This window comes from Sphaerodactylus townsendi, linkage group LG07 (assembly GCF_021028975.2).
Source record: "Sphaerodactylus townsendi isolate TG3544 linkage group LG07, MPM_Stown_v2.3, whole genome shotgun sequence".
NCBI lineage: Eukaryota > Metazoa > Chordata > Lepidosauria > Squamata > Sphaerodactylidae > Sphaerodactylus > Sphaerodactylus townsendi.
The window spans coordinates 82,298,754-82,312,438 of NC_059431.1; the positions used below are offsets into that span (position 1 = coordinate 82,298,754).

Below are 13,685 nucleotides of genomic sequence, written 5' to 3' on the forward strand. Positions count from 1 at the left end.
CATTACCTTTCTTGATAGTTGTGACTCATCAGCATGGAGGTTACTTTTTTCACTGCTGACACAAACTGAATCAACACTTTTTTTACCAGGCTATCCACTGAAACCCCAAGATGTCTTTCCCTCTTAGTCTTAGCCAATTCAGATCTCATCAGGATATTTTTAAGTTAGGATTTTAAAACAAATTCCAATGTGCATCACTACACTCACTTACGGCAAACTTCACTTTCCACATTGCTGTTCACTCACTCAATTAAGAGAGATCTTCCTATAACTCTTCACAACTCACCTTCACAACTCTTCACTACTTACCTGAATCATTTGATACCATCCACACATTTGGCTCCCACAATACCCACCCCTAATTCCAAATAGTTTATGAACAAATACTGATCTTTGTGGAAACTTCCTGCTGACAAGTGTCAATTTATTCCTATGTTCTGCTTCCTGTTGCTTAATAACTTTTTAATCCATCAATTTTGCAGTACAAAATGAAACAATATTTACGGTAGTGAGCAGCTGAGTGACTCATATGCCACAAATGCCATGCAAATGCCATTGTGATAGTGTGAAAGGTTACTGTCAGTTATGACTGTTGCTAAGTACTGAATGTTTCTTATTTTTGTACATCTTTGTAAATTAAAATCATCAGGATTTGTATGTGTGGGTGTTATAGCCTGCTCATTAAAGGGTAATGGACTGATAAGGAGCAAGGGGGTGGGCACTGGAACAGGAAAGATCTGATGTGGCTGTCAGAGCTTTCCTGCTTCCTGTACACAACATTTCCATATTGAATTTTTTTTCCTGTGAAATCGCTTATATGTTTTATTGTATATAATAGAGTGAAAGGACTGAGAACCATATACTGTAGAGTGGCACAAATTCATCAGGTCACCAACAAGAGCCATGTAACCAACTGCATTATTTGAGGAATAGTACAGAACAAGTGTGAACCCACAAGGACTTGCAGGTAAATTTTCCTCTGCCCCATTTCATCTTCCTTGAAAGCTCTCATAGTGTCTCCCCCTTTCCAGATCTGTCTCCTTGTCAACCACCATTTTTATAATCTCTTACTACTTTTATACTCTCTCTTTCTTCAGTTTTTCACCCTATTATATCCCGGGCGCTCTATCCTGAGAAAAACTGTGTCCCAACTGTGATGTGCCAGTTGCAAGGGCAGGTTCAGATGAACAGTGAGAACCTGCAAGGACTTGCACAGGGCATCCATTTTTCCTCTGTATCAACTTTCCCATACTATTTCCTCTTTCCCTCCAGCAGACAACCCTCAGTGGATGGGCTCACAACAGTGGCATCACTAGGCAAACTGGAACCCTGGGCAAAACCTGAGTTTGATGCCCCCCCCGGTGTGTGCCAGGTGCAATGTGCACCCCCTGGCTGCCTTGTAGCTACAACCAGTGGTGTATCTAAGGAAACTGGAGTTTGGCGCCCCCCCCCCCCATGGGCAGCCGCCCTCCCCCACCGTGACCAAGCAATAATTTTTTTACCAGGTCGTTTCAAAGTCACCATCACATTACAGAACATGCCGCAACTCACAAATCTGAACACAGCAATAGGCCATGCCACACAGCAGAAATATTTTTTGAAAACATTTCCAAAATGCTTTCAATATGTTTTGTTATGATGTTGTATCCAGTCCCCCCAATTGGGAGAAACAGCATCACTTTCAATGTTATTTAAACTGGGAACCCCGGATTCTCCCTTTAAGGTGGATTTAAAAGGAGAATCTGAGCTCCCTAGTTTAAACAAGTGATGCTGGAATCCACCCCCAAACAGCATCATTTTCAACGGTGTTTAAACTAGGGAGTCCAGATTCTCCTTTTAAATCCACCTTAAAGGGAGAATCTGGGTTTACCAGTTTAAACAACATTGAAAGTGATGCTATTTTGGGGATGATTCTCCCCCACCCTGAAACAGCATCACTTTCAATGTTTAAACTGGGGACCTCAGTTCTCCCTTTAAATCCATGCCAAAGGGGGGGGGGGTTAAAAGGAAAATATGGGGAAATTTGGGGGGTGCCTGCTGTCAAGGTTACAGCACCAAACTTTTGGGGTATCTTTAGGAGACTCCCCTAATAATGCCAGGTTTGGTGAAGTTTGGTTCAGGGGATCCAAAGTTATACACCCTCAAAGGTGTAGCCCCCATCTCCTATTAGCTCCCACTGGAAACAATGGGAGATGGGGCGCCCCCTTTGGGAGTCCATAAATTTGGACTCCCTGAACCAAACCTAACCAAACCTGGGTGATAGCATCAGGAGAGTCTCCCAAAACATCCCTGAAATTTTGGTGCAGCTAGCCTAAAAACTGCGCCCTCTGCAGGCCAAAAACAGAAAACCCACTAAAATACCAAAAAACCCACAAACGAACCCTGCATTTTTGGTGCCCACCACAAGGGGGAGCCCTGAGCAACTGCCCACTTTGCCCAATGGACATTACACCCCTGGCTCACATGTATATCTTTTAATCTAGTACAGCAAAAACAATAAGGAAATGTGTGGCTTCTCGGAGACTAACAAGTTTATGGTGGCACAAAGTTTTTGTGGTGAACTCTTGCTTACAACAGTTTATGCTACAATAGATTTGTAGGTCAGAAGTGCTACAAGGCTCTTTTGTTAGTTGAAATTTCAGAAGAATTTAATAATAAATGACAATGCAGTAATAATGGTTGTGCCACTACAACTATTTTGCAGCCCCATCCAAAGCCAGAAGTGGTGGGATGTGGCACCAATATGTCACTGTCCCAAGTGAGCTTTCTGGAGGTGCCAGGAGCAAAAAAAAAGGTCAAACCCCCCCTGCTACTGAAAGCCCCATAGAGCTTACAGGACTTTCATCACCCAAAGGATGGCATAAGCCTGAGGGCTGGATCACATTGCTTCCCCAAAACCCCAGGAAGGAGTCAACTAATGTTGACTCTGCCCCTAGGAACACCCCAGACTGTCCCTCCCATTCTAGTGTCACTTTGGGATGACAGTGCAGCCTCACCATGACCTGGTCTTCTAGGTTTCACTGCAGTGAAGCTGAGGGGCAGACAGCCACCAGCCTGTTTGCCTCCTCCGCTGGAACAAGTGCCCCAGCAAGGGCAAACATGCCAGTGCAAGGCCATGCCACTCCCTCATGCCATTTTCCCCACCTTTGTATGGGACTTTTGGTATTCAAAAGTGGCATTATAAAACACTGCTGTATATAGAATGGTAAAAGGGAAACATAACACAACTGTTATGGCCCCTGACACCCCCAAAATATTATTTATATATGTTTTTGCTTTAGAAACATATTGGCCAAAAAGCCAGTTGCCAAAGCGCTCCTCTGGGTGTAGGTAGCCGCATGGTCACATGACAACAAGCCAAAAGGTCAGTACTGCCTTAACAAAAGCTAAGTTAAGATGAGTTACTCCTAGCAGCTTGGAGGTCTCATTTGAGTTAATAGCATGCTTGATTACCACACCTTGCTATGGAAACTGTTAAAGACAAAGGATATGGAAAGCCACCTTGCCATCAGATACTGCATTTTCCTCCACCCACCCAGGTCAGCAACAAATACTTACTTCTCTGCATTTCCCTCCTTTGGAATGATTCTCCTAAACCCCTTGCCTTGTCCTGGTCCAAAGGTCTCAGCTAAAATCTGAATATCTTGGGCAGTAACCTTAAGAGGTTAATCTGCATGGAAGCCTTATAGCAGCTCCTCATTTAGACTAACAAATGCAATTTTGGCCCTATTGTCACGGGGTTAGCAATAGGTGAGCTGACTCATCAAGATCAGCACCCCCTAACCCAGAAAGTGCTATACAGATGTGCAGAAGCTTGAAACTTAATGTGATTGGGTTCCCTTTTCTCCCGCCAAGGAGCGATTCCTACCCTATAAAGGTTTAGTTCACCTGCAACACCTTGCTCATTTACTTCTTCAGCCTGTACCTCCCCTTGGTCTGGCTCTCAGTTTTACTTGAGACTCACGATATCGTCCTTCAATCGGGTTTCATGTGCTGGCGTGGAATCCCTGCCTTCTACTTCGTCTACTTCTCTGAAATCATTAGGTAACTTATCACCCTGCAATTCTCAATTCCCTCTCTATCCTCCCATCTATATTTCAAACCTTTTTATATACTAGAACTCGAATGTATGTGCTCTTGTGCCTTACTGTATGTGTGTGTTGTTGAACCAAAACTATATAAATACTTTAAAACTTAATTTGGATTCTTGCGTTTCTCTGTGGAATGTTCATTGCCAGAATTCCTTCCTTGTATTATACAGTGTAAAAGATCCCCCTGGCCCCCTCTCGCTGCCAACATTGAGTGCTCATTCCCCTTTGCTACCTTTAAAAACCTTAAGGTGTGCTGTTACACTCTTAGCAGCTGGTGGAGAATCCCTTTTATAAAACCCCTTCCCCTGTTAGGCCAGTAACACAACACTAATTTTAAATTAAACAATTTGACAAAAGATTACTCAACTAATATGCTTCAAATTGATATATTGTTTTCAGTAGGAAAATGTTCTAAGATTTCTAAGTTCCACACAGCACATAGACTCTGTACTGTTCCTTCCCCAATACCTTGTCAGAATGTTATTCAACAAAAAGATCTAATAATGATTCATAAAAAACACTATTTTTTGCTAAGTTACCAAAGCAGTCTCTGTGGTATGCAGTGTACACTGGAGATCATCAAACCAGGTAATTAATAATTAGGAAGCTTTTTAGTCTCACAAATGAGACCAATTCAGTGGTCAATGTAGAATAGTTCTGGGTCACAAAGGAAGGTCAACATTCCAACATTCCAAAAGGTCAGTCAGAGTCAATTTTGTATATGTCATAAAGATACAAAGCATTACTGAAGACATCTGTACAGCAGTAACAAGAGAATATTTCCAGAAAGGGAAGCAAAATGTTGCTAAGTTACTTCTCAGGACCACAAAACCATGGTACCACATGCTAGTAATTAATTTGCAAGAACTGTTGACATCTATTCTTGTGCTAGTGCTACTTTACTAGGCAAGGTAGAAGATACAGAAAAAAATACTATTGCAGATTTCTCAAGAATACTTATCCTGGCAGACCAAGTTACAGAGTTTGGGAGTAAGTAGTTACTTACAGGCATTAACACTACTTAACATCTAAACATTTATTTTAATATGACTTTTGTGTCCCAGTATTTTAGAAATTGAACTTTTGAGTAAACACTGACATGTTAGATAATGAAAGAAAAAAAATAAGGCTATTGTCAAGAAAGACTGCATTATTGTTTATTAAGGAATTTTGCTGTAAAAACTCAGAACATAACAGTTAACCTGAATAATTTTAATGACTTTTGTTACCATTACAGGTGATATTTACAGTGTTCTTAACATCTACTATGTGTTTGATGATTCTATATCTTCAATGATCTTGGAAGTTTACAGTGCAGTCTTCAGCAGAGTTGCATCCTTCTACATATACTGAAGTTAATGGACTAATAAGTGTGTGACTTTGTTAGGATTACACTGTAGGTATGTCTGTAGGTAACTTGCAGGCTATGGGTAACTTGCAGGCTGTTAAAAGTCTCCAGGAATGGAACAACTAATGTTGAAGTCTTGAGGAACTGAAAAACTAATGTTGAACTTCTCGAGCCAGAACTTTCCCAATCTATTGCTTGTTCACTCAACTGCCCTTTCCTGAAATACTGCACTAGCACTGACTGCTATAGTAGGTTTTGGTATAGGTCTAATAAACTAATGGCATGAAAGACACCAGAGTATATGTGTGAAAAGCTGTAAACTATACTTTTTCAAAGAAAGTAGCAGGTTGATAAGTCTAGAGTGGAATCTCAGGATGGAATCCCAGATTGTAAAATCAGAACAAGCTTTTAGACAGAGATATAGGAATTAATTGTTAAAAGACACATAGAGATCTCCACAGAGAATTGAAACTTTGGAATTACTTTAGAAAACATTTTTACTACTTTTATATTAGAATTATATTCAACCCAATTTGCAAAAATTAGAAGGACAACAGTAATGATAATACAACAGATGATAGCAAGGATAACACATGCAAAAACCACTGGATTAAAACAACCAGTAAAAATAAAATTTCAAATTAAAATCTGCTAAAATCTGCTAAAATCAGTATCTAAATCCATCATTTTTAATTACACTTAAAGAATATTTGCACAAAGAAAAAACTTAAACTTGTTAGTCTTCTAGCAGGCAGGTAGATAACATTGATCTAGTCTACATGGGAACAGTTCCATATGTTTGGGGTGCTTACAGAAAACACTCTGCCAATGGTACATGACAACCTAACTTCCTGAAATTATCCTACTGTTGGATAATAAATTTATGCTCAAGATTAAGAAAGTCATTAGAAATAACTTTTCTTCCACTTCCATAATACAGGAACTTGGGGCTCCCAACGAACTTGATGGGTAACAGATGCAGGACAGACAAAACATAATATTTCTTTAATAAGTAATTAAATTGTGAAACTCACTGCCAGTGGATGTAGTGATAACCATTAGCACGGGGAGAGATTAGACAGATTTATGGATGATATGTTCATCAATGGCAACCTGCATGTAGTTAAGGCAGCCCTCATGTTCAGGACAGTGAACCTCTGCATACTAATATTTGGATACAGTATTGGGGGAAGATTTTGGCCTCTATGACCTATTTGTTGGCTCTCCATCTTGTTCAGCATCCTTTTTCACAGAATAGACCATCCATTCTGTGAAACGGAATGTTGAACTGGATGGACCACTGGATGATTTAGCAATGCACCTATTCTGTTTTTATGTGTCCTTCCTCAAGTAGGACATTGTTCCCTTTACAGAAGGGGACTATTACTTTCACCAGCCCATTTCCCTCCCCCCAAAACTACTGAAATGTTTGACATGCACCATGGTCTGAAGATCCCTTGGTACTTGTACTTTAGAATGAATTAATTGCTGTATAATTGGTCTGCCTTAATTTGAGTCACAGATAAAGATTTTCAGAAGTACTGGACAGCTTTCAGAAGGCTAACAAGCTACTTAATGCAACGAAATGTATCCAGTCCAGGCCCGTTTCCATACGGCCGCAATGTCGCCATGCCGCCAAAGAGTTCTGCTGCGGGCGTGGGGGTGCAAAGCTCCCGCTCGCGACTCAAGCGATGCGTAACAGCAGGCCAAGCAGAGAGCCCCACTTGCAGGAGAGGTGGCTCTGCACGGAGCCGCCTCTTCCCCCTTCTCCGCTCCACTCTGACCAAATGTCTCCGTGGTAGCCTGCTGGCCGTGGAAGACCCTGCCCACGCTGCCCTCCGAAACTCCCCTGGAGGTCGGAGGGACAGTGTGGGCGAGGGCTTCCATGGCCAGCAGGCGACAACGGAGACATCGTGAGTGGGGCGGAGAAGGGAGACAACCCTTTAAAGGGTTGTTTGTTTAGGGCGGCCTGACGCCGCCCTGGGGGGGGAGCGCAGTCAGGTCGGCGCTGCTGCATTGCAGGTAAGCGCCAAGCCTGTACCCAGCTTGGCTGACCTGGGGGCGGCGTTTTTACCGCCCCCAGGCCGTCGTTTTTGGGCCGTGCAGAAACGGCCTCAGTGAAGATGTGTGACACATTTCTGGAGGTTGGCTTTCCCTATATGTGTTCAATTAATATACTCATACATCTTAAGACACTAATAAGTGCAGCCATATTTTTGAAATGTAAAGTGAAAGTAGTTCTAAGAACTGCTTTTTTTCTAATGCAGCTGATAATGGCAGCACTGGTTCCACTAGCATTTCCGATCACCATTTCTGTATTTCCTTACTTAAAATGTCATAGATCTAATTTCTTCCAAGAAACAATTAGAACAAGCATGTCCTTATGTGAAGTTTGTTCAGGAAGCCAAGAGGAAATAGAGAGGCTCATTTTTAGATATGAGATTTTAGCCTTAATAGTTGTCTTCTAACCAGCCAGACTGCACGCAGTACCAAAGTTCATATGAATGACCCACTCCCCCAATGGTTGTCCCTACACAGCTGACAAATCTTTGAGTTTGGCACAAGAAGATAGCAATGAAAGGAAGCTGGCCAGACATACTTGTGTTCCAAATGAATCCTCCACCTTGTCTGTTGTTTTAAAAATGTCCACTAAGCCCTTCCTGATCAAAAAGACATGTTCTGGAACTAATATACATGAGGACATTTCAAAGAACTTCTCTACAACCAGTAACAGGCTCTCTTGAACACCTCTTGCTGTTAAGGAACTACTGAGATTCACACAATTTATTCTCAGGACTGTTTTCAAGATGTTTTTGTTTACTACCCAGTCATTTAATACCTGATATTTTCTCCTTCCTAAAAGATGATTTTTTCATTTTATGTAAGAATTATGTCCAAATTCTTCCTCTTTTAATCTACAATCTTTAAGGATTATTTTTGTACCATGTCAGATCTATAGACTCTTTTCAATTTCTCTTCCCTGGTCTTTTAATTCTAAGATCCTCATTTCAGTTTTGCTTGTACTGTGTGCAATATTAACTATTAATTATTTGCCTATCTTTTCCAGTTCTTCACATTAAATATTCCTGAAAAGCATATTCAGTTTTCAATGTTATTTGTGCATCAATATATCAGCATTATATTTCATATGTGTATTATACATAAAAATGGCATATGCTATAGCCATAAATGCTCTATGAATATAAAATCCATGTAATGTGCATGCACAAATGTAACAGCCAGGAGTGGAGAAATGAACCACTGACAAAAATATAAAGAAATTAAATAAGCCACATTGATTGTCCTGAATCTGGTCTTACATGATGCCATGGAAGCCAGTGACCTTCAGCTGATGTAATGGACAGTGATCGTTGCTCCAGTGACTATGGTTGCATAACTATAGACAGCCCTCTGTGGCAGATTTTCCTCGGGAGCCCTTCTATGCCATGTTTATGAAGAGTCTGAATACCCTATCAAACCACTGCATCTGGCTATAGAGAGCAACTGGTTTCCAGGGGATGAAAAATCAAAGACCTTATTATGAACCTAGTCAGACACTGTAATGCTTGACAATGTGAAAGTGATGTAAAAAAAGTGAAAATCGCCAGCATTCTACTTATCATACAGAACACTGATTGCTCCCAAATATGGTATTTCTCCAACATGTAATTAATGTTTTTGGTTTTCTGTTTAAAACATTTCCCCCCTGAGAGAAGATTTTAAACATTTTCAGGTTTACAAGTTGATATAAGTCTTAAAAACTTCCAAATAAATGAGGTTTATATTCATTCTCCACCTTTATACTGCTATCAAATGTCTCTCAATTCCATTTCATGCTCAGTAAAAGAAGAGAAAAAGGCTGACAGAGGCACAAGGATTAAGGTCAGTTCTGGAAAATGTCCTTAGTCATGTTCAGAAAAACATGACTTTACCAAAGCATGACTTTACCCTAGTAATTACTGGATGTAATTTACTGGAGGAATACTGGAGGAATACTGCATAGGGACTATTAAAAACACATTTTAAATTCTCTGAGTAGTGAATTAATGCAGAGGGAAATCTCATACTTATACACTACTTTTAAAAAAAATGACAGGTGACAAAGAACCATACTCCAGGAATTATATGCTAGGATTCTCAAATGACTGGCAATATGTTGGGAGTCATCAGTTGTTAACTGTCTCTGCCAGAGAATGAACCCTGTGTAGCAATAGTTAACAGAAGGACATTGACTGAGCTGTAGCGGATCCTAATATCATGCCTGGCTGTTCACTGTTATTCTGAGTGATTATTTTTCATGAGCTGTATTTAGGAAAAATGCCAGGATTTTTAATAATCAGATTTTTTTCAGCCAACTAAAAATGTTTCTGTGTGGAAATAATGGTTATCTAGCATGTTATTGGAACTTTATTTCCAGGACTGCTTTAGCATCCTGCAGCAGGTGTAAACATCTCTCAAACCCAAGAGTTTCAATGGCAGGGTAAATGTAAGACATTGGCCATGGAATAAGCATACCAGCTCCAATTCAAGAATGCTGCTCCAGGATGGGGTTCTAGCATTTTTACTGGATTTTACACAGCACTCCAGCATGACAACCATCATTCTCTTCACATGCTTTTGAGCCCATGAAGAGTTCTTTGTCTCCAAGAAAGAAACTGAGAAAATACTGCAGAGCACAAGGTACGTTCCTTTGTTAAGGAAATGCTTCCTGTACATTATTCTCTGCCTGCCTAGGTTTGCCATGTCCCTGCATGCTGGGTGGCTTTAGAATGACCTAAGATACAGGCTGTTTCTGCACAGTGGCAGGAAACGGCTCTCCACCACCATAATTCATGCCCCTCCCTCCCCCTTGCATGCCACTCCCTCCCCTCCCTCCTCTCCCTTGCATGCCACCCCTCCGTCCTTTCTCTCCCTTCCCTTCCCATCCATGCCACTCCTCCCTCTTTTTACTCTCTCTCCGCTAGGGAGGGTGGGCCATGTCCAGATGCTGGGCTCCCTCCCTCCCCTTCCTTGCATGCCACCCCCCTCCCTCCCTCTTTTAGGGTGGGTGGGCCATGTCCAGATGCCGGGACCCCTCCCCCAGTCTTGCATGCCACCCCTTACTCCCGCACTCCACCGGTGGGAAGACACCTCTTTTGAAAAACCTCTCTCAGGGAGTGAGTTTCAAAAGCAGCATCTTGGGAGGGATGAGCACAGCGCTGCTGCAATGTAGCAGCGCTAGCTGGTGAACAGTGTTTTTACCATCCCTAGGGTGCTGTTTTCTGCCTGTGTGGAAACAGTCTATATGACAGACTGTCACTTAACAAAGAACCTGCACTTCAGTGGGCTGACTGGTTAGTTTTTTTTGTGGGTGGGATTTGTAATTCATGTTCACATTTGCAATTCATGTTCATACTTTCTGGATTATAAGGGGCAGAGTTTAATGTCATTAGACACATGAGGTATGTTAAGGTGCATATACATACAACATGACAGCAGAATTTATCACTGTTTCCACAATCAGAACAGGAGTGACTAAAATTATTCTCCTAATTGGAATTCCATACACAGTTACTCCAGTGTAAGCTAGTCAAAATAAATATGTTTTAACTAGAATAACTCTGTATAGGATCGCATAGCAAATAATTACTTCTGAACCCATTCCTACAACTGGGCCCTTTTTTGCTGTAGGAGCAAGATAAACTAATAATTGGCCTTGAAATTCTCAACCAGAATTTATTTCTTAAAAATAGCCCATTGCAAAATTTGGTCCCATAACTAAATAGGATGTAGATGCACATTACTAGCAAATGCTTTCCTGGAATTTTTCTGGCATTGCATCTTCCAGTTCTAGCAGTTGAGGACAAAAATTAAATCCTTGTTGGGCCAGTAAAATTCTAGTTGGGTAAAGGAAGTTGTATATATTCAAGTCAAATCCATATATAGCTTACTATTATCAATGTAAGCAGTGAGACAAACTAAATTATAGCAAAGCAATTTCAGCCTAATTAATAGAAGAGGACCATGTACAAATCAGAGGCAATGTATTACCATAATAATTACAAAAAAGACTAATCTCATTAAACCAACCTGTACCATGATTATCAGCTCTCATGAATTAGTGATGCTAGCATGTTGTAGGAAAAAAAGTAAGGAGAAAAAAATCTTTTATGAAAAATTACTAATTATAAGAAATGCAACAAAGGAGAAATTGATATTATACAGTTTTCTTTCAGAAGAATACTTCTTTGTCTTTTAAGATGACAATTAGAAAATCATCTTTTGCTAGTACTTGGAGTGGATACATGATCAGTTAAATATGGCTTTCTGACTGTGCTTTGTTGTTCATTTGCTTTCATAGTCAACAATATTTTAAAAACCATTTTAGCCTGCCTGCCTAATAGCTTGTGCTGTTCTGATTAAACACAAATGAAGAACTTACAGGGAAAAATAATTAATTAAAATATCCCATGATAGGTAACCCTCTTTTTAAAGCATGGGGTAGCATTGGTAGAAATAAACATCAGAAATGCATGTCAAACATCCCAACCTTTGATTATACATCATATTCTATTTTACAGAATCAGTGGCATAGCTGGGGGTGGGTGGGTTGAGCCCCAGGTATCACAGGTAGGGGTGCATTGCATGTCCCCACAACTGCACGCCTTCCCCGAACTTCCTGCCAACTTTGTGGAAGGGCTGCAGTTGAATGTGACTAGTAGGGCTGGCCCTGTCCCCAAGCTCCACATAGTAGCTGGGAGTGGGGCCAGCTGGGCTCACCCCGGAGTGGGGAGGGCTCATTTGCTGCTGGTTTCAGATTGCCTGAATCTAGTTTTAAACTGCAGGCTTCAAGCTCATCCCTTGCCTCCCTGAGGCCAGGATCAAACTGAGCCTGTGTGCTCACTGGCTCCAGTTTTATACTGTTGGCTCCATCCCCAACTCCACATGGAGCTTTGGGACAGGGGACCCCACAGCACCCCTGTCATTTGAGGAGGGGTGCAGTTGAGGGAGTGAGGCAAAGATGAGGAGGGCAGTGCTAAGGAGGAGCCCTGGGTGCCATTATCCTCAGCTATGCCCCTGTACAGATTAAAAGCATGGGTGGCTTCACAAAGTTCAAGATTTCTGAGAAATCCCTCCTCTTCAAATTAAATACTTGACTTCAGCAGACTTTTGCTGGTTTCTCTGGGTTGTATGGCCATGATTTGGTAGTCTGGTAGTTTGTGTTCCTAACATATTGTCTGCATCTATGCCTGGCATCTTCACGGGTATGTTATGGTGAAATGTGTTTCTCTCAGTGGCACAGAAAACATCTCACTGTAACATGTCTATGAAGATGCCCATCGTTTATGTGGGCAAAAAGTTAAATGCAAAAACTAGCAGACCACGGCCACACAGCCCAGAAAACCCACAGCAGTTGATTCCAACCATGAAAACCTTCAACAAAGCCTTCCTTTTATATATTTATTTAACTCCATGTTATATTTTTTAAGTAGTTAATTGGTTGCTGAACTAAAATTTTCAAAGGCCCCTTCTGCACACGCAAAATAATGCGTTTTCAAACCACTTTCACAACTGTTTGCAAGTGGATTTTGCCATTCCGCACAGCTTCAAAGAGCACTGAAAGCAGTTTGAAAGTGCATTATTCTGCATGTGCGGAATGAGCCAAACTCTGAATGGAAGCAGAAGGAATGGATAATCACACACACCCATCTTCTCTCTACTACTCTCCTTTCACAACAACCTATGAGAAACTGCTGGTTTTGCCTACAAATAAGATTTCATTGTTACACCAGGTTTTTGATATGCCCACTATAATGTATTTCTGTTTTAATACCACATATGCCTAGTGTCCCTTTTTGACTTCTCAAATTACCATTTTGATACTACAGTACTTTGTAACTCTTTAAGTGTCTCTTGTCCATATAATTTATTTTACATGATAATCTTTTTTATGTGTGAGTGTGTCAGCCAATTCCATCCTATCATTCTCCAAGGGCATAGGCTATTTAGAATAGTCTGTCCATTTTCCCTGTCTTCCAGAACTCAGTGAAGGAGTGATATCTACCGGTAACTGGCAGACTACATGCTTTTCAGGAAGGCTCCAGGCTCTTCCAGTTAAAAGATAGAGAGGTGGTGTTCTGCATGATGATTTGGAGATATGAACTCTTTTGAATTATTTGAACTCTTTTGAACTATTTGAACTATTATATAGTCATATAATTTACCTGACAATGCCAACCATCTGATTCTGCCAAAGCAGAGCCCAT

At 41.0% G+C, this 13,685-nt stretch overlaps 1 protein-coding gene across 35 annotated transcripts in view; it reads right to left on the minus strand.

The window, feature by feature from the left end:
• Positions 1-13,685, minus strand: part of PTPRD (protein tyrosine phosphatase receptor type D) — a 1,487,793-nt gene that overhangs the window by 783,293 nt on the left and 690,815 nt on the right. The gene's annotated exons all lie outside the window — the stretch shown is intronic.